Consider the following 19,967-nt stretch of genomic DNA (forward strand, 5'->3'; position numbering starts at 1 on the left):
CACCAGATGGTCTTCTCTTGAACAAAGTCCAGCCAGGGGAGCTGGTGACTCCCTTTACTCAGTCAGCTCTGGATATATTACTCAGTTGAGACTTGGATATAAATCCTAAATTAACCTGAGATAGCTCAAGCCCCATCTTCCACAAACTGTGGAATATTTGCCAGTAGGAGTCTGTTAAATCCCTGAAAAATAGTGTAAGCAGAAACGACTTGGAAGCAACTTTCCCTATCCCATCCCCTGGCTCACTGCTCCACCAAAATTTCATAAACTTGTTCTTCTCGTTACCACTTGCTCTCCACAGCAGCTCTCGTTCCAGCTGGGGAAGGAGTGTGTTGAAAAATTAATGAGGAGATTTAAATATCTGATTAAAAGACAGGTAGATGGAGGGAGGATAAGGGAGAAGGAGGGTGATTTGTTTTAAGGGGAGAACAGGCTTATGGGTGCTTCTGGTTCTGCCACCTGGTAGGTGTAACTTGTCTCTGCAGTAAAAATGGATCCAAATGTCTCCTCTGCTCCAGAGGAGACCAGATTCATGTCTGGATCTTGCTCCTGTCCTCTATTTTCATGAGAGGTCAAAACTGCTCTTCCTGGCAGTTCATGCTGGCCTCTGCTGCTCCAGCTTTTGTTTAATATTTTCTACTACTTATTTTTGACACATTGTAGTGGTCAATACCAGGGGAAATTATGTTTCCTTTGCTTTCCGTAACAGCGTCTCGCACAGTTTACTGGGCCAGACCACATGTAAGTTTTCATTAGTAATTAAACCAGTTTCATCACTGCTTTAGGGGAACGAATTGATTGACCAGATTTGCAGGTACAACTTTGTGTGCCTGCAGGCTTGAATCGGTCACTGCATTGACTGCGCTCTGCTCAGAAAACTTTTCATCCATTAAAGCTGATCATATCTTTTCCCCTCCTTTGCTGAGAAAAGAAAGGGTAATTAACAAAAAAAAAAATAGTAGTCTGAAATAAATTAACGCTACAATAATGAAATAAAATTATATTAAAGGCAGAGTCTCATGCAGAAGGGCAGGAGAACTGAGTGTTCAGAGTGCCACGCCATTCCCAGTGGGCCTCCGCGCTGGGTAGGCTCTAATCAATGACACATGCAATTTCTGCAAAAGACAGCCCAAAGGCACACCGGGGTGAATTAGAGAGACAATTTCAACCCTATCCTTGTTTTCCTGCTTTTATGAGTTTAAATCTGATCTTTAACTTTGTTTGAAAACAATTTTTGTGGTTTAATTAGATATAGTGACAATAAGTCAATAGCCAGGCTAACATTTTCTGATCTCCAGCCTGGAAACAGTGAAGTACTGAGTCCATGGCAGAGCTAGGAGTCTATCTACACATCTTAAAAGCCTTTCAAGCCTGCAGTTTAGCTCCCTCTTCCATGTGTCCCAATCTGCTAAATGTCCCTATACATGCTAATATTTTCAGATTCCACCTTCTAAAGCTTGAAATAACATATATATGTTTTTGTTCTAAACCCACGTCTAACAGTCTGTGGTTTGATAGTTTAAATCTTCTCTTCCATTCGTCAAGCCTGCATTAATTTGCAGGGGAGGCATGATTCAATCTGAACCTTATTGATAAAACCAACTAATGGCTGGAATTTACATAGAAATAATAGAGGCATCAAAAGCTATCCAGGAGTTTGAAGCATCAGAAATAATCACAGTGCATTGAATAAGATCATATGAATAATTCAAGAGCTTCAGAATCACAGTTTTGGATTCCTGTAAGATCACTGGGTTTTTTTCCAGAATTGTAAGCTTAAAAAAAAAAAAAGAAAAAAAATCACATCAAGCCTTGTACATTTATTTAGCTCATCTTAAAAAAATTTTATCCCCCACCAGTAGCTCCCCATGACCAATGAGTAAATGCAGGTGTGTCAGACCAAAACCAGTACTTTTTTACAACAGTTTTCTAAAATACCTACTTCCTAGGCAGCAAAACTCCTGATGAGAAATAAAAAATAGGTATCACCTTCAATTTCTAATTTTTTAAAAATTTTTTTAACAATTTGCCCTAAATATTTCTGTCCTGCTCTACCATTAACCACTGCCTTAAATGTGGGACAATGGCAGAGTACTGGGCTAGCCCAGGACACCCTCTGGCTACTCTAAGTAGCCTTTTTCAAACAATCTCAGGCAATTCCTTCTTGAATGCAGCCTGTGTGGGTGCTGTGCCAAAACACTTATTGCAGCGACTGTGCCCAGGGCTCTGCACCGCCGCTAGGTCGTGTCCTCTCCCCTGGCCCAGTCGCCGAATGCGTTTGGGGATCTTCCTCACACCTCAATTTCCCAATGGCTCTATCGGCCATTTTTATTCTCTATTTCCCCTTCCTTGGTGCTTCAGCCCCCGTTTTCTCTGTACTCGGAGGGCTGCTTTAGCCCTTGCGTTCAGAGCGCCGCATGGGAAGGGTGGCCCGGATTGCAGGAATTAGTTGCCCTTGGAGAGGGGTAGAGGGCAGGCCCAGGTTTCAGCCCCGTCTCTAAATGTATTTATTATAAGAGATACAGCAGGATCTTGTTTGAATAGACAATAGACAGGAAATTAACAGTTAAGGCTGAAACTCTAGTCCTTCATTCCTGTGATTAAAAGAAAACAGATATCATGCTGAAAGAGTAAGACAATTTCAGCTTTCATGTAGCACTGTCCTTCAAACGGTGCTTCACATCAGGCATTATTTCTCTGCAGAATTTAGCCATTAATTTCCTTCATTTAAAGTAAAAAGCATCCACAGAAGATTATAAAATGCTCGGTATTCCCAAACAGACAGATGATAATGGCTCATCCTGAATATGCCATTCTGTCCCTCCACACAGATATTAAATGGCAGAGATAAATCGTGGCTTGGGGGTTTACAGAGGCATCATGTCAGTGATAGCAATGGATTACAAACTTCCTCCTTTAGACAGCAAACACCCAATTACCAGCATCATCTTCCTTCACGCTTTGAATAGTGAAGGAGGGGTTGGCATCTGTAATTTTTCATTTCTCAATAGATGGAAGCTGATACAGTAATGCATGTTGCAACTGAACGCGCTGATATCCAAATATTTGTCATTCATAAACAAAACGCCACATTACACAAGCCGTGGGGACATTACGGTGAGAGCAAGGAGCCTGATCGATCTTTGCACCCCTGCATAGTGTGGGCGTGCGTGGGGAGGCATGCAAACACTCTGGACGTGTTTGCACCATGAGCAAATACAACGCTTGTGATAAAAACATGTTCTTCAACACACACATAACACATAGAATAATTTTTTCTCATCTCATAGCTGACCCTGTTTTGAGCAGGAGGCTGGACTAGACACCTCCTGAGGCCCGTTCCAACCTGAATTATCCTATAAAATGGAAGGGAATGGCTTATATCAGGCAGCTGAAATCAGTCTTTAATGTTTGTTCTCTCCACAGACCAGGTAAATAGAGAGTTCAGAAAAGGTAGTTATACTGAGCAATAACAATTAAATGCTCATTACTTAATGAGAAATTAAAGGTTTATTAGGAAATAAGGGGGTGCCAAAAAGCTCTGTGAGTCAATGGTGTTTCCTTTTGGCCACATACAATAGCAGGGACCTTTGAACAGTGACCCTGGTGAATGCTTTTCTTCCAAGGCAATACATGTCTTAATATCCAGAGAGACGTGCCTCCGAGGGCGTCTTACCACAGCAAAGCTCACCAGCTCCTTTTCTTCAAGAGAAGGGTGCTGGAGAACCAAATCTTTACTTCCCTAAGTCTTTTTTAAGCCAGACACATTACATTAAGTAGGAACACGCTGCATCCTACCATCACCCCTGTTTGGCCAGCTCTCTGCACACTCCCACCAAGTTCGCAACACCACCAAACTGGATTAAGTGGTTCTCACACTGGAGGACAGGGCTCTATTCAGAGGAACCTGGACAAGCTGGAGAAACAGGCTGATGGGAACCTTGTGCAGTTCAACACAGAAAATACAAAGTCCTGCACCTGGGATGGGATAACCCTATACAGCAGTACAGCATAGGGACTGACTGGTCCTGTAACTAGGGCTGTGAAATCTTCTTTTTTTGCAAATAATCAAAATTTGACTGCACAAGGCTTGAGCAACCTCAGCTAAGTTTAAGCATGGCCCAGCTGTAAGCAGAGGTCCGCCCAGGTATCTATCTTCCTCATTGCAGGGGGGTTGGACTAGATGACCTTTAAAGGTCCCTCCCAACCCAAACCATTTTATGATTCTACGATTCTATGAAAAAATGTTCTTTAGAAACTTGCTAGCAATAAAATGTGCGAGAGTTAGCTGGAAACAATAATTAAACATAAATGATTAAAAAAAGATTGATCCCACTTGCAAGCATTTAAATGTGCCAGCTGCTAAATTACAACATTGGCACAGACCTGGATGCCTGTGCCCATTTTAAACAGCGCTCGATGAGATCTGCGCAGATAGCAGGCTACCCATGCTGGTCCCCATCCTGGGAGCAAATCAGTGTGCCTGAACCCTCCGTGACCAGAAGAACATTGAAGAGAAATCCCCATGACTTCGTGGTGACTCCAGGGTGAGACGTGTACGCATCAGTACGGCCTGGACCATGGGATCACAATTTAAAATGGCCTGGTGCGGCTACAGGGCTCTGCAAATTCTTTTTAAAGTTTCTGCTTGGGGAAAGGCACCCAAAATCTAGAAAGAAGAAACACCTCACCAGGGGGAATACAGAGCAAGGGGCATCTGGAAGAAGATGGCTAGCAGGTGGGCACGTCTCTGATGCTGTGGTTGTAACCTACGTGCATCAGGCACTCATTAGCACTGGAGTAAATCCCAGACTCAAATCCAGCAACATCCAAGTTACCTCTCCCAGCAGTTCTCCAATCCCATTTTTCACTGCCCAGCACTTTATTAAGGCACAGCACTGGACCCTTCGCAGGCACACGTTCCCAAGAACAGACATAGGATAAAGCTGCAGATAGGAAGGAAGCAATCACGTCCACACGTTAGCCCCTGTGAATAGGGACTGCACATATAGGTTGGTTCGATCGCTTACTCCACCTGCTCCATTTGCAGGCTGAATCATTCCAGCATGAACAAGAGCACTAGGCAGGGTACAGAGCCTCATGTGAGGGTGCTCCACTTCCAGTTAGGGCTCGAGGCACACACTGTTTAATAGCTGATAACACAGCACCAGATTTCCGTACACCCATGCTGCCAGCTGGAAACAAAGCTGGGCAAAGATGGGCACGTACGGCCTGTCCTCAGGAATCTTCTCAGGTCCCTTTCGCCACCACTTCTGCCCACAGGCGTGTATCAGGCTGCACGTCACGCGCGTCTCCTGCTTTCGTTAGTCATTTCGTTTGTAGGCAAGGGATCGCGTCTGTTGCTCCCTTAATTATGGAAAAGTTGTCTGTGCACAATTTAAACAAGCCCCCGTTCTGCTCTTTATCAATATTGAACTTCCCGTCTCTTCGATGCTCCAGCTTGCAGCCACGAAACATTTGTTCATAGCTGCAGGCTATGTCAGCGAGGCTTTGACAGAGCAACGAAAGAGTTCCTCGCTCAAACAGCACTGGTGAATCGACCGGAGTGTTGCGAACGCTGTCAGGATTGCAGCCGACTGGAGCTGCACCGGCTCGCGGCTGGAAATGGTATTTTTCAATATGTACAGTGAATTCTGTTGCAGCACCTGCATCTCCCTTGGGAGGTGTTGCCGGTGCTCCTGCTAACCTGGCTTTTCAGCTGTGAGTGAGCATCCAGGCACGTATGGCGGCACTTCAGGAGGCTGGGGTGCTACTCGGCTGGATATCATATGGATGTGCAGGAAAGGAAAATCTCCCTTGCAACGGAGGGACACGCACACCAAGTACTTTGAAGGCCCTGCAAGTCCTTCCCACTCTCCACAGGGAAATCAAGCTCTGATCCTAGGCATCTAATTTAGGCGTGCGGTACTCACTGACTTACTTAAAATACCTCCAGGAAACTTTCACAGCCCTGCAGGACAGGGCACAAGCAGTGAGAAAACACAGCCCGGGAACAAAGCGTTGTGTCCATGTGTTTGCCAGAGGTTCCTTCTGACCTTCTCCAGACCTGTGGGTACCACCAGCAGTGACCAGCAAGAAGAAACCCTGAGGGCACCGAGCTAGCTGGCTACTGAGTGCCAACAGATGATATCTAGGGGTACTTTTTGATCGCAAGTGATGCATGCTGCTCTAAATTGTTGTAGTCTGGCAGCAGGGAAGAAGGTTGTCTGCTGACCTTGTCCTTGCAGCTCTGGTGTGGGCAATGTAGAAACACTGGGGTGGATGGGAATGGTGTGTCTGCCCCAAGAGCAAGAAAACTTGCTCAACAGGGTCTGCTGCGGAAGCAATGGGCAGTTTTTCTTGCAGATCTTTGCCTCCCGCTCCCCATCCTGAGGAAAACTGAGCTCGCTAGTCCTGGTTCACATCCAAAGCAGATCTTGCTTTAGAGATTTGGCGGGTGCTTGCTGGGACACAGGGTGCAGGCAATCGCACCCTGAGGTCGGGCTCTGTCCCGCAGCCCTGGGGACAAAGGCAAAAAGAAGCCCAGGAGAGATGTGGCTGACCAGGGCCTGGCACTGCCGGCAGAGCACGGCAGCGGCTGGCAGCGTTGCCAGCAAGCGGGAAGATGGCAAATGGAGGGGGTCGTGTCCCAGAGCCCCCGACACACACCTCACCTTCCACATCTCCACACAACATGCACGGTCTGGACACCCAGGCAGCTACAGCTGAAAACGCTATCTCAGTAGTCACAGAGGAACCAAAATGCCACTTAGCCCATCTTCAGTGACAAAGGTCTAAAGTTTATGGTAAGTTTTCTTATTTTACTTCTCTCTAATTAAAAGAACACTTAAAACCACGAACTACGCACCAGCATTATTACACACATCGAGATACACTGTATTTATGCCGTGAGTCGTTTCATCACAGAGGCAAAATCAGGCCTTTGCTGATTGCTAAATGCCGGGAAACTTTAATGAATTGGTTTTGTTATACAGGATAAATGACTTCAAATCTATCACACCATAAGTGAGGGCTTAACTTTCATTTGCATAATGAGTAAAGCAAAGTTGCGAATCACATTATTACACAGGTAATAATTATTTATGCGAGGGTTGACTTATTTCTGGTGGCTTTGGCGCCAGCTTTTCAAGTGATTGGTGATTTTGGACCCTTCTGTTCTGAGCTGTCCAGCCTGACCTAATCTTAAAAAGGCTTTGAAGGTCAGCACTTTCTGAAATTGAAACTTCGCTGAAGTTATCCTCCTGCTCATACAGAAAATCACTACTTGCTTTCTCAAACCCCAGCTGCCGCTGCTCAGTCTCATGACCATATATGAGCAAGACTCAAGGAAACAGAAGATCTGTAGGCCACAAAAATGCTAGCAGGGTGTGGCTGTTTTACTGCAGGAACAATAGTAGGGTGTATAACTCAATATATAGAAGAAAAATTTCACTAACCAAGACAATCCAAACAAATGTCACATCCCTGACAAGTGCTGGCACTTGAATTTTAACTTATGTCATTGGGACTGGCTGCCAGGTAAACTCCAAGTGTTACAGCCTGAACATTAGTCAGAGCAAAGGTCCATCCAGAGCCCAGTGTCTTGTGACTTGCACGGGGAAAGAGAGGACATAACTCTTGGCCAAACCCCCAAGCTTCTGGCAAACCAGGAGTTTAGCAACAGCTTGAGCAGGAGGTTGCATCCGGACCCCTGCTGGTTTTGGTTGCCACCACGTACTGTCCTCCTCACAATTTCTCAAAGCCCTTTCTGAATCCACTTTTGCTTTTGCGACAGCCTGTGCCAAGAAGGTCAGTGACCTCAGTTATATTCTGGGTGAAAACTACTTCAGTCAGACTGTTTCCTTGCTACTAGTTCTTGCTTTGTGCAAAATAGCAATGAGTCAAGATCAGCACACTCGCCTGAGCAAACCCTAACCCCGGACAGGACCTTCTCCAAAGGCCCTGGTTCTTCCATAGCCATTACCAGTCCTTGGACCTTCTCCAGTTCTACTTGGTGCTCTTGAGAGAGTGTGGCCAGATCTGCAGGAAGCATTTAAGCCGAGAGCATAATATGGCTTTATACAATAGTGAAATGAGGGTCATTTTACCTCGCCTGGAGGTGTTCAGATACTTTTGCCTTCAGACACCTTCATGTCAAGTACTTGAGGCCACAGATGAGTTTGCAGATGGGAAAACTACAGATTTACGTGGACTTTCAGAAATTATGACTCCAGGTCTTCATTGCACCTCGAAGTATAGTGCCAGGGGCCAAGAGGGACACAATCCTAAAATTTAAAAAGCACACTCAGCATGTCAGGGCCCATGTGCTTCCCACTGCTGGCTGTTATCTCAGTTCAACACATCCAGCACTGCACTTCGGGGAAAACAAGCTTAAATTATCTGTTGGTGGAGGGGCTGTCATGCACTGATGTGTCCAGAGCACATGAATGAAACCTCGGGTCCAGCAAAGACGGGCCAACAGATGATGTGTGCTCCTGCTTCCCTTCTGGAGCTTGAACCGAGGTCGTCTTCTGGCTTAGTTTTGAGGTTTTACAATATGACTGATCAAGTGCTTAACTCAAAGCTCCCTCCCTGCGCTCTGCCTGGCTTTGGTACAAGCTAAAGCCACAACGCGCAGCTTTAATTTATACCACTACAATAACATGCTCAGTTGTTCCACCAACAGAGAAACACACGTCTCAGAAACATCTTTTGCCAAAGTCTCCCTTCTTTTTTTTTGCAACAAGCCCGCTGGCCGATCCGTTGGCCAAGCATGTCCTTCACTACCCCGCAGCAGAGCCCCAGCTCCCCTCTGGCACTGCAAGTCCAGCAGAAAAGAGGGTCACCGAAGCCCAGCAGGCACCACAGCTGCCCCCTCCTATTTCCCACCAGACACAAATCCTCCCTCCTCTGTGGCAGAGGGAGGAAGGGGAGAGATTTCTGCGACTCCAGAGGCTTGTAGCCATCTCTTTCAGGATGACTGGGACCGCTAAATAAAAATGACCGTGTGAGAAATGAGTTGTCAGAGCCATTTTCCACCAGATTGGGTGGGCAAGAAGCATGTACGCACCGATGCCAGCAGCTCAGCCACGGCTTCAGGCCCCTGTACCCCTGGAGCTGGGGCAGGCACTGCTGATGTTCCCACGGGGACTTCAGCAAGCTCTCCGCCAAGGGCTGACACGAGCACGACAAATGCTGTGTGTACACAGCCCCAGCTCCGCAAGCACAAAAAGCACAGACAGGATAATAAAAAAATTGTTTAAGGTGGTGTAAGTAACCACATGAATACGCAGGAAGCCTATAAATTCTTTTCAGACTGCTTTGGTGCGCTCACGCTTGCAGATTTCTCATGCAGGAAAGGTGAGGCAGAGAACAGTGCTTTATAAACTGCAGATAAGGACTTGACTGCAAGGTTTATTGATGGAAATGTGATAAGCGAGAATGAATGGCAGCACTGAAAAGATGGTCCCGCTTCCAAAGAATGAACGGAAAAGAGTGTTTAGCTGCCTTTGTAATCATGTGGCTTTTATTTCTAGCTGCAATTAGATATCACCTGGTGTCTCTCCCAGCTATGCAGAAATTGGGACTAATACAGTAAGAGGTCCTTTCCCACGTGCAATTTTCAAGTGCCTGTATGACATTCTATTGCTCAGGTGATAGCTAACACTTCCAAAGGCATGTAAGTCAGGTAGAAACGCTTTCTTTTTCAGATATGGCTTGGATCTCAATCTGCAGGGTATTTAGGCAGTTAACTTGTGGTAAGGCACTCAACTTTCACCAATATTCATGAAAATCAAAGTGGGATGATTAAATAGGAAAAAGATAGCAAGAATCTTTCTGTATCAGGGTTTTAGGAGTCTAAGTCTCAATGCTCTTCAGCTTGAAAAGGGCTCTGAAGAGCCAAAACTGTTTTCCAAAAATGGAGCCACAATCCGTCACCACGGGGTCTGCAGACTCACCTTCCCACTTCTACCACAGCAGCCAGGACTTTTTAACAGCCTCTCAGGACTTGCACCTCAGTGCCCTGAAACCCTACAACGCTACTTCAAGCAGGGCTGCGGGGGGACAGGACATCTTGTCTCTTGGTTTATTCAGCAGTACCAGGACTTTCAGGTACATGCTTCATTATCCTCCCTTTGCATCCAAACGCTTTTTAATGACACAGCTAGGAATCAAGCAGAACTGGACTACCCTTGATGTTTAAACACCTTTGCTTTACATTATGTATCCATGCAGAAAAGTGTTTGAGCAGTGTTTTTCTCTTTTCCCGGGATATCTTAAGATTTTTTTTTCCCCAGGAGTGCAGCTTCTCTCCAAGACCACTTGGAAAATGACCTTTCGGCACGAAAGAGTGCGTTGGAGCATATGGCCAATCTTTATCTTGGCATGCTGGGGAGGTTAGCGGAGGTCGCTCCCAAACCAGGTCACTGCTGCTGCACACCTGCTGCCCAGCTGGAGCTGCTCTGGCTGGACACAGCAGAGCTCCGCAGCGCAGAAGGGGCCATCCCATGCACGAGGGACCACTGCGGACGATTTACAAAACCCCAGACAACTTCTACCCTCCCCGTTCCCCATCCGCTCAGCTCCTCGATGCCCGTTTCGTTTCACTAGCCGCTCTGAAATTTAGGCTTGGAGTTTAGTTGGATGGGAACTTGCGCTGTAGATGTCGACAGCACAAAGGGCAGATTTTAGCGTTTGGCGTTTCCGATTCAGACTGGAAGTCCATGGAAATGCTAGGGCGTTTCATTACTCCTATAAATCCCAGTCAGCAGAGAGGGCTGCAGCTGTATGAAATACTGACACCACTCTGAAATTATATATCCCTGCAGTGCCGGCCCTGCTCTGCAAACTTGAATATCAGCCCCACAGCTGAATCTTTCTAAAATGGTCATCAGATGATTCATGCAAGTTTCTTCTTCAGAAAAATAACAGATGGGGTGGCTGAATGCAATAAAGGCCAAAAAAATCACAGCAGACACATCTTCTGTAAAGCCCTGCAAATACAACCTAGACCTAATAGATTGTGGCAATGCACCTGCCAATATAACACTCTTACACCGTCTCTTGGGTCCTAATATAGATCATGGCCAGAAGTGTCATGTGCATCGAATGAGGTCAAACGCTCTTGGGGTTCTGCTGATAGTGATGACTTCAGAAAACAGAATTCACATCTCTAGATGACCCTGCAGAAAGTCATTTATACTCATTCAGGGAGCAGCAATTCCCCGACTCACAAAGGTGCAGTAGGATGAGCAGTTATTGTCTGGTCCAGCCACCTCAGCTCCACTTCTACAGCGTAGCTGCATCTAAGACCACCAACAGGCTACATGAAGCACAGCGTACTCTGTGTCCCTGTACCACCAGTAGCCCTCGGACACTTGTGCCTCCATTGCAGAGAAATCCCACATCTCCTCTGCTCACTGTGTCAAAGCCTTCAGGAAGGAGCCAAGGCTTTTTTGTTGACACAATACCACGGGATAGACAGCAGCCAACTTAAGTCAGGCCCTTGCTCCTGACTTATCTCATAAATAGGAGCACACTTGGGCAACACAAAGAGACAGTCTGGACCCAAGTTTCTGTCCCTGCTGTCTACAGCTCCTGCGTGCCAGTTCTGACCTCTACTTAAAATAGCAATGAGATAGGACTCTGGTCTTAGTGGTCATAAAAGCACTTGAGATTAGGCAGACATCACATTTTTTTCCATTTAAAGGCAGCTTATTTTATCAGCAATCTGCATACTAGACTTACTTCTATTTGAGGCACTAAAAAAAACCAGATCCCAACATCTGGAAACACCAATACTAAGACCAGTAAAATAAAAGACATTTAAATATAGGTTAAGAATAAGGCACTAGTGGGAATGCCACACATGTGTCAGCGCTTAATACTTACCAAAAGTGGCATTATACAACCCTGTACAAACTAATCAGTCAAGGCTGGCCTTAGATGATAAGTATATGAGCCAGTCCCAAGGAGAGGCTGCCAAGGCTCTACCACCTTCATTAATATTTCCGATGCGGTGGCTTGGAGGAGAGAAAGTGGAAGAGTTGTCTCCTATCCTGCTGGTCTTTCTGTCCCATCAGAGGGGCCAAGAATGGGTCCTTCTTGCTGGTTCTGCTCAGTGAACCGCCAGCAGGACCCTGCTCCAGGCTGTGCCTCTCATCTCCAGGGCAGCCAACAAAGCTCTGAGCAGATCCAGCCTGGTGGGAGACACGATGGAAAAAAGTTGTTATTTAGCCCAAATCTTCCCAACCAGCCTAGATTCACTCTTAACACATCCGCTCTTCCCACCTAGTTGGTCAATTCTGCAAACAAAGCAGAACTCTGCAAGACATTTGTGGAGATCCTTGCAGACTGGGTTTGCTGAAACTTGTTATAACACTAGTAATCACAACGATCCATACAGCAGAACACTGATGTAGTCACTGTTTGGTTTCCAGCATCAGTGTCAAGTTAGTGTCTACTGTTATATTGAATTAATCACATTTACCTGCTTTTGAGATGCACTTGGAGACCAATAGAATAAGTCCTCTACGCATAATAAATATGCACAACTTAAGTGGAAACTGTTCAAATAAAACTTGGTGTTCCTGCAAAAAAAGCAACCCCAAAAGAGAGAGAGATTGAAACTGTGATCAACTGGAATTACCTCTTAAGTAGATTTTCACCAAATTCAGAGGATCAATTCTGTAATGCTTTCTTAAGCCAAGTTAACTGCCCCACAAGTACTGGTGTAGGATTCCAGATGGAGACAAAATTGAGGACTCCACTGAGCAGGATAAGTGTCCAACTGTGCTTTTCAATGCCATGAAAAATCTAGAGAAAAGCCAAAGTGGATGGATTCCAAAATATTTTAAACAGGCAAACTCTTCAGTCCAGACAGCTGAGAAAGTCCTTGATACATGATTAGAGCATGAATGACAACCTGAAAAACTGTTATCAACACACCTTGGAGTCTGTGACAACTTAATTAAGAGAGGATAATAATTGCTTTATAAGAAAAAAAGGCGAGAAAGTGTTATGAAATTTGTAACTTTACTGAGTAATTTTGGGGCAGATAATTTAAAAGACTTGTTCCATCCTCTTGTAATTAGCTATAGGTGGGGTAAAAAGACAGCCGTGGAACAGAGTGTCTTCATCTCACCAGACATCAACATCTGCAGTGTAGGTGTCTGGCCAAACAGGACACTCTCAGGTACCCCTTAAGAGTGGGATGAAGTGCTCTGACCTGACATGCTTTCATCTCCATTGATCATAAAGGGAGTTTACATGGCTAGGAGCTAGAACTATCACAAGTGTGAGCAACTTTAGACTATGGCAGAAGGAAGTTAGGTAGGAGGTAACGGGATTCAAAGATATTACAGTTGCAACCTTTGGAATATTGTTTTCATGTATTAAATTGCTTCAGTATTACATGAAGAAAGCAAGGAAGAGAAGCTTGTATCATGATCAGCAAGATTTGCTGATTTGAGCCATTCCTTCATTAAAAAGTGGCCTCTCCATCCTGTAGGATTATCGTTTATCTTTTTCATCTAAACTGTGACAGAAGTCTTCCCATTGGAAGGGAGAAGCAAGGAAGGGGTGCTTCACAACTCCAGTTGTGTCTGCTGGCCAGGTTCTTTGTGTGGACTATGCAGCATTGACAGATTCCTCCCAGCTGGAGGAACAACTCCAGGATATCCTGGGAGTCCTACGATCATCCTGCACCAGGAGAGACACCTCTCATCCAGGGAGGCGGCCAAACTAGACACGGACAATTCCACACCCTGACAATTCAAAGGGACACAAATGAATGTTGAGTCAAGTAGGGAGAAGATCTCAAAATTTCAAAGGCAGATGTTCCGAGCAACACAGCGGTGCACACATTCCCGTTATTGAGGGTCTTCAGCACAACCACACCTGGGTTCAGGTTTGAAAATTTGCTATGAAATACAAAACCTTACTGGTGGCTAAGCAGCTTGTTGTACTTGGAGAACATCACCCCTTCCTTGCTTCTCCTTTCTGATGGGAAGACTTAGGATTGCCTTTTTTCCTCCAAAATTCCTGCCGTGATGAAAAGCACAAACACTAACCGCTCAGGTGTTTCTATCAGCGACTGGTTGATTAATAGAAAATTCCTTCCCCACGTCTGCCATTCACACAGCTAGCAGAGAGCTCCTGAGAGCAGTAAATTAGAGATGTAAGGAAAAAGCAGTGGGAAGGAGAGTTTCCAGGACTGTCCATGCGTTGTTGGCATACCCCATTTATAAGTGGCATTGATCCACAGCTAACAGGAGCCAACTGAAGCACAAAAGCTTAACCTGGAAGCAGCCACCCCTGAAAGCATTTGGATTCATTTTTAAAAAGAGATTTATTTTTTTTACGCTGGTAGATCCAAACCACAGTGAAAGATTTTGTTTCAATTTTACCAATCAAAGCTGGAATACTATTTTTTGCAGAAACTGCTTTTTCCATCAAAGAAATTTTCAATTGAACATTTCTGATTGGTTTTAAAATTGTTTTTAACGTCCCTTGTCAGTATCAGGATTGGTTTCTGGATATACTCTGTTTATTTTACTTTCTCTCTTAGAAGATATAAAACCTGATGCAGCTTGAAGCTTCAGTAGTATTTTTATTGAATGCTGAGATTATAGCATTCAATAAATGCTATAAATCAAAAATAAAAAAATTATAGCTGCCAGAGACTGAATTGTTTAAACAAACTTTCCAAGGCCCCAGTGAATGTATCTCCAGGAATGGATTGAGATGTCAGGCAAGAAAAAGCTACTTGACTTTGTAATTCAGAATGACTTTTTACTCATATAAACTTAATGTAGCCCAGACAAACTCACAAAGCATTTAAACCATGTAACAGTTTAAATATTAGTTTAATAATCTAGTTGGTATTATTTGCAATGTCTGGAAATGCAGTATTGTATCTGGAAAGCATCTAACCAGGAATGTGGAATACCAAAGCACCATGCTCTTCTTCTGCTCTTTTGGGACGGTCTTCAGTTAGGGAGGTTTGAAAAAGACCACACGCGTGTTTAATATTTTAGATTTGACTCTTCTAGTTGTAAAGTTGGATTCTATTGTTGGATTAAGACTTGAGTATTTTCGGGCAAGCCTAATGGTAACTCACCAGGCGTATTTGCAGGTCAGATCTTTGTTCTCACATCGTGTGATTAGACCTTGTCTTCTTGCACACAACCAAAAGTTGAGCAAGGTCTTTCTGTCGCGCTGAGGTCCCTGAGTGAATCCATCTCAAAGGAGGAATTACTGTGGAGGAATTCTGCACCAGCCTTTGACACTGAAGTGATACAAGCTAAAAATAAACCCCCAAAATTATTTAAAGAATTTTTACCCCCAATCGTTTCAGTGATCCGGTTACAGGATAGCACCACCAACAGCTGTCTTGGCACGAATGAAGGGTCGGGAAAAAGTGGCTGGAGGGAGGAAGGTATTTCTTAAACCAACTTTCCCATCAAAGCCAGCGCACTGTGGACAAACACCCGTCTTTACTCCCAGGAGGTTTCTGAGCACACCTTGAGCCAACCTCGCGTACCAGCTCCCAGACACGACTGCAGAAGCAATTCATTAGCGACCCACAGCGCAGCCGACAGGTAGCACAGCAGGACGTGAACTTGATTAAAGACACTGGCAGGCCAGGTAGATTTGGGTCAGCGTTAGCGTGATAAGGCGCTGACCGCTACTTGCTTTCCTCAACCACCACCGCCTCATCGAAACACGGCCCTCCTGACACCAGACTGCCTTCCATTTCTGTGGCTGCTGCTGCACCCGGAGTCCCAGCACACCACAATATCAAGCCCAGAACAGCAGAAATTCACTTGTTTTCTCCACCGCCCGTCCAAGACGTTTGGGACTTTCCAAGGGACCGCACGCCACCTCGGCGTATTGACTTTTCCCCACTGAGGTTGGCATACCTTGCTGGTATCACCGAGCAGTAAATGAGGAAAACGGGCATTCACTACACCACTCCCTGCATGCTTTTTTTTGTTTGACACTTTTATACGTTGACAAGTTCAAACGGCATCCTGCGACAGGGCTCATGAGCGTATGATCCCACCAGGCTGATGCTCGGCATGTCCATGCTGCCCATGTGCTGCTGGAGGGTGCTCTCCAGGGCCTTAGGGACTCATCACACACCTCTCTGCCACCTACATTTGCTGTCCTTTGCTACACAGGATGGACAAGCCCGAAACCCTCCTGCTCCAAATTCAGTTTCAGCCTCATAGGGTGAGAGTTTCTCACCTGAAACCCTCCTGGATACCTGACCCTTGCTGGCCTGAGTCTCCTCAAACAGCCCTTCCACCAGTACCACCATGTCTACAGACTGGTCAGAGTTTAATTTAATTTTTTTTTTTTCATATAAACAAGAAAACAGCTAAATGATTGACTGCAGCAATCTCAGCCAGCCCACGCTCCATGCAGCCGATCTGCTGTCATGTATCAGGCCCTTTTACAGCGAGGCAAGCGGGACCAGGGCCAAGAAAGTTACCTCGGCTGTGTCCCAAGTGAGAAAGCAATTGGGGTTTTGCAGCAAAAGCCCTTGGTGGTAGGTGAATGCAGTGAGCAATTTCCCAGGGCAAAGCACTTCTCTTAAAAGCAGAACTCTGAGCACATGACATAAATCAGATTTCTGAGTGCTTTTCATCCTTTACTTTTCTCAAATCCTTCTGGAGAAGTACAAAAAGCTCAAGTTGCGGAGTACCAGTGCTGCTGATTCACAGCAGAAATAGCAATAACAACAGCCTGAGCGCGCTCGCCGTGACCCTCTGCGGAGGTCCAGGACTGGAGAAACCACAGCTTTGATGGGGTGATGAAAAGCCTAACCCAGCTGATGTCTCACTATAGCGAGAAGGTGGAAGAAAGCTTTTCTCCCCATTGCGCCATGCCTCAGCACCTCAGAAATTCGGTGTGGCTGCTGGGGGATGTGCAGAGAATCACACGCAAAGCTGCTGCTAGAGCAAAGTCGCAGCATTTTACCCCCGCGATGAACTTTTTCTCTCATTTCCATTTTCATTGAAATATCAATTTGCATTTATTAAAAAGCCCTTACCCTCCTCTCCAGAAAAAAAAAAACAACCACCCTGATCTAAAGAAAGAGATTGGTTTACATAAAATCCTATTAGTTTAGCTGATTGCTTCCAAAACATTTCTGAGAAAGCCTTCCATTACCATACAAATGGCGCTGGGCCTTTTTGCAGGCTAACTGCTAGATAGCGTAATGATTTGGGCAAATATTCATCAAGACAGCTGCTTCTGCAAGCGCTGATGTGAGCCTGCTGCACGCCATTTAAGAAAAGAGCGAGAAATAGCTGATCTCCGTGAAGGCAACAGCTAAACCAGCCGCAGCCTTCTCCCCGCATCCCCACGGGAACACACGGGGAGCACGCGTGTGGGGCAGCCTGGGGGTCTGCGAAAAAGGGTGAGGACAGAAACGATGGGAGAATTCGGGAGAGGAGGAGGAGGCCGGTAGCCTGGCGTGAACGCGTGTGGGGAGCACGTGCCTGAGAGGAGCAGCGAGGGAGCGTGCGCGCTGCCTTGGCCGAGAGCCGCATTCCTCCTCGGTGTCATCATTTTCTCCTCCTCGCCGGAATAACCACGAGATCCCACAAGCTTTTCCCGGCCGATGAAGCCAAGAGAGCTAACAATGCTGCAGTTTTCCAGACCTCTACGTAAACAGCTCCTGGAGGTGTTTCCGTCAGGTCCATCCCCGAGGCACGGCTCACTGGTCGCCTCGTTGGGACCAGCGCAGGGTGCAAACTGGGTGATGGGAAAACCAGCCGGGAGCGAGGAGATCACCTTGGTGGCTGGGCGCTGTGGTGGGCAGGAGATTTCTCTGGGTTTGTAAAAGGGAAGCTCACCACTGAAGGTCTTGCAAAGTCTGCAAAGAGAGCCAAGTCAGGGCTTTTGAGTCACTGGATAAATATGGTCCTGTGCAGTCGTGTGGGTGCTGCCTGTCCCTTTCCTGTAAACACAGAGCATTTCTTAAATACTCCCCAGAGATGCTTTTGTGAATCAGACAGCCATGTGAATAAGGCAAGGATCCAGATCTAAAACACCATCATAAATTTGGTGAAGATCCCAAAACTGGGAAAAAAGCCCGCACAGAGCGTGGTTTTTTACTTTAACAACAATCATTGCAATCACCTCCAAGAGAACAAACACCTCACTAATAGCAGTCGCGGGGTACAACAGGATGCAGTAACAACCTTTGTAACTACTGTAATGCAGAAACCCACAATCAGCCTCACTGGCCTTTAAGAAAAAAAGGGGGTGGGGGGGAAATCGGTGGCAGCTAAAGATGCAGCATGAGAGCGCAGTAAAAATTCAAACGTTCAGCAGCTATTCCACATCACATTTACATGTAATTTCCTGTTCTAATAAGCCAAAATGGAAAAAAAAAAACCCCCAACCTAGAAGAGCTATGGTATCAAGGAGCTATCACCAGCCACTGCCAAATATAAAATAAAACATCGAATTCTTGGTACTTTTCATCAAGGGGGTGAGTGAAGGGAACACACAAGTCCTAAGGCTGTGTCTCGACATCCCTGCGAGCACCTGGCAATCCCACACTCCAGCTCCAGGCGAATGAGTTGAATTATCCTATCTGGGTCTGACCAGCACTGGTAACCAGTGGCTCCTTGCTCCCAGCCTGTTTTAGGAGCTCTGCGTGGAAACCAAACGCCCAGGGGGATTGTGAGGTGCTCTTCCATCTCAAGCGTTCCAGCGACCAGTACAAACCAGTGACACAGCACAGGCTGGGCTGTTAATGAAAGCCACCCAACATGCAGTGAAGGTGTGTGTTTTAAAACAGGCACCTAAGTCAGTTCAGCAGCTTTGTCCCCATTCTAGGAAAATTTTCCCAAAGACACCTCTTCCCTCAATTTGTAATTTTCTGAAGACCTGACACATCATTTGGGGGTCAAAATGGCACCAGAGCTGAGCAGGCACCCTCACGGTTTTTTGATTGAGGTGACAAAGCACAGAGGGACCATCTAACAAAAGATGCTTAATCACGTCTCAGCTTAATCCCGACTTGCAGAGGAAGCCGGAGGGACAGATGCCTTGAGGGACACCCTTCCAAAGCGGTGGACCCACAACCTGTATCTGCCCCTGCGTTTATGCTGTACCAGTATAATCGGTTCAGCACGGCTCTTTCAACACCAGCAGCAAATTCCACGTGTGCTCCTGGCCGTGTCTGCCACGGTGGAGAGCACACCACCTATTTGCAGGTCAGTGGCTATTCTTCTAACAACTGAGCTAAGCTTTCTGGGGATGTAGGGCTTGGACTAACCAACCAGGCTGAGCTCAGAGGCGGGTCTCAGACCTGACGCTGAGGGTCAGCAGATGCAGAAGGGACTACCAAAAAAACCAGTTTCCTTCACCTGCCTGCTCCCAGCCTGGCTTTTCTCTGCAGCTGGCATGGGTGAACAAGAAGCGGCAGACAGGCAGCAGACAAAATAACCTTCTCCTTTCCCCGCGCTTCAAACCCTGTCGACGATTTTCCAGCTGCAGCCTGTCCCTGACGCCGTGAGAGAAGTAGAGGGGAGCCAAAGGGAAAAACAAAAAAGCCCTTTCTGAAGACATCAGGCCCGTTGTACACTGGGAGGGAAAACCCTTGCTGATTCGAGCCCCCTTCCCATCTGCTCCATGGAGGTGACTGGCCGAGGCAGCGGAGCATGAGATTTGATTATAATTATTGTCTTAACGCAGAGCTGAAATTGTTCCGAGCACGTGGAGCTTCTGGGAATAGGCAAGCATCCAAAATAATCTTTGGCCTGCAAACTCTGTGACAAAGAGATGGCATAAACCGACAGACATCGCAAAACCCTTCGGAGTCTACTTCCCATCGAGCAGGGTTGTCCCCGTCAGTCTGCAATTTCACCTCCAGACAGCTCCCGCTTTCGTTCCGGCCTTGGCAGACACGCTGTTTTTCAACAAGGAAAAAAATACGCATATCG

This window comes from Buteo buteo, chromosome 1 (genome assembly GCF_964188355.1).
Source record: "Buteo buteo chromosome 1, bButBut1.hap1.1, whole genome shotgun sequence".
Taxonomy (NCBI): Eukaryota; Metazoa; Chordata; class Aves; order Accipitriformes; family Accipitridae; genus Buteo; species Buteo buteo.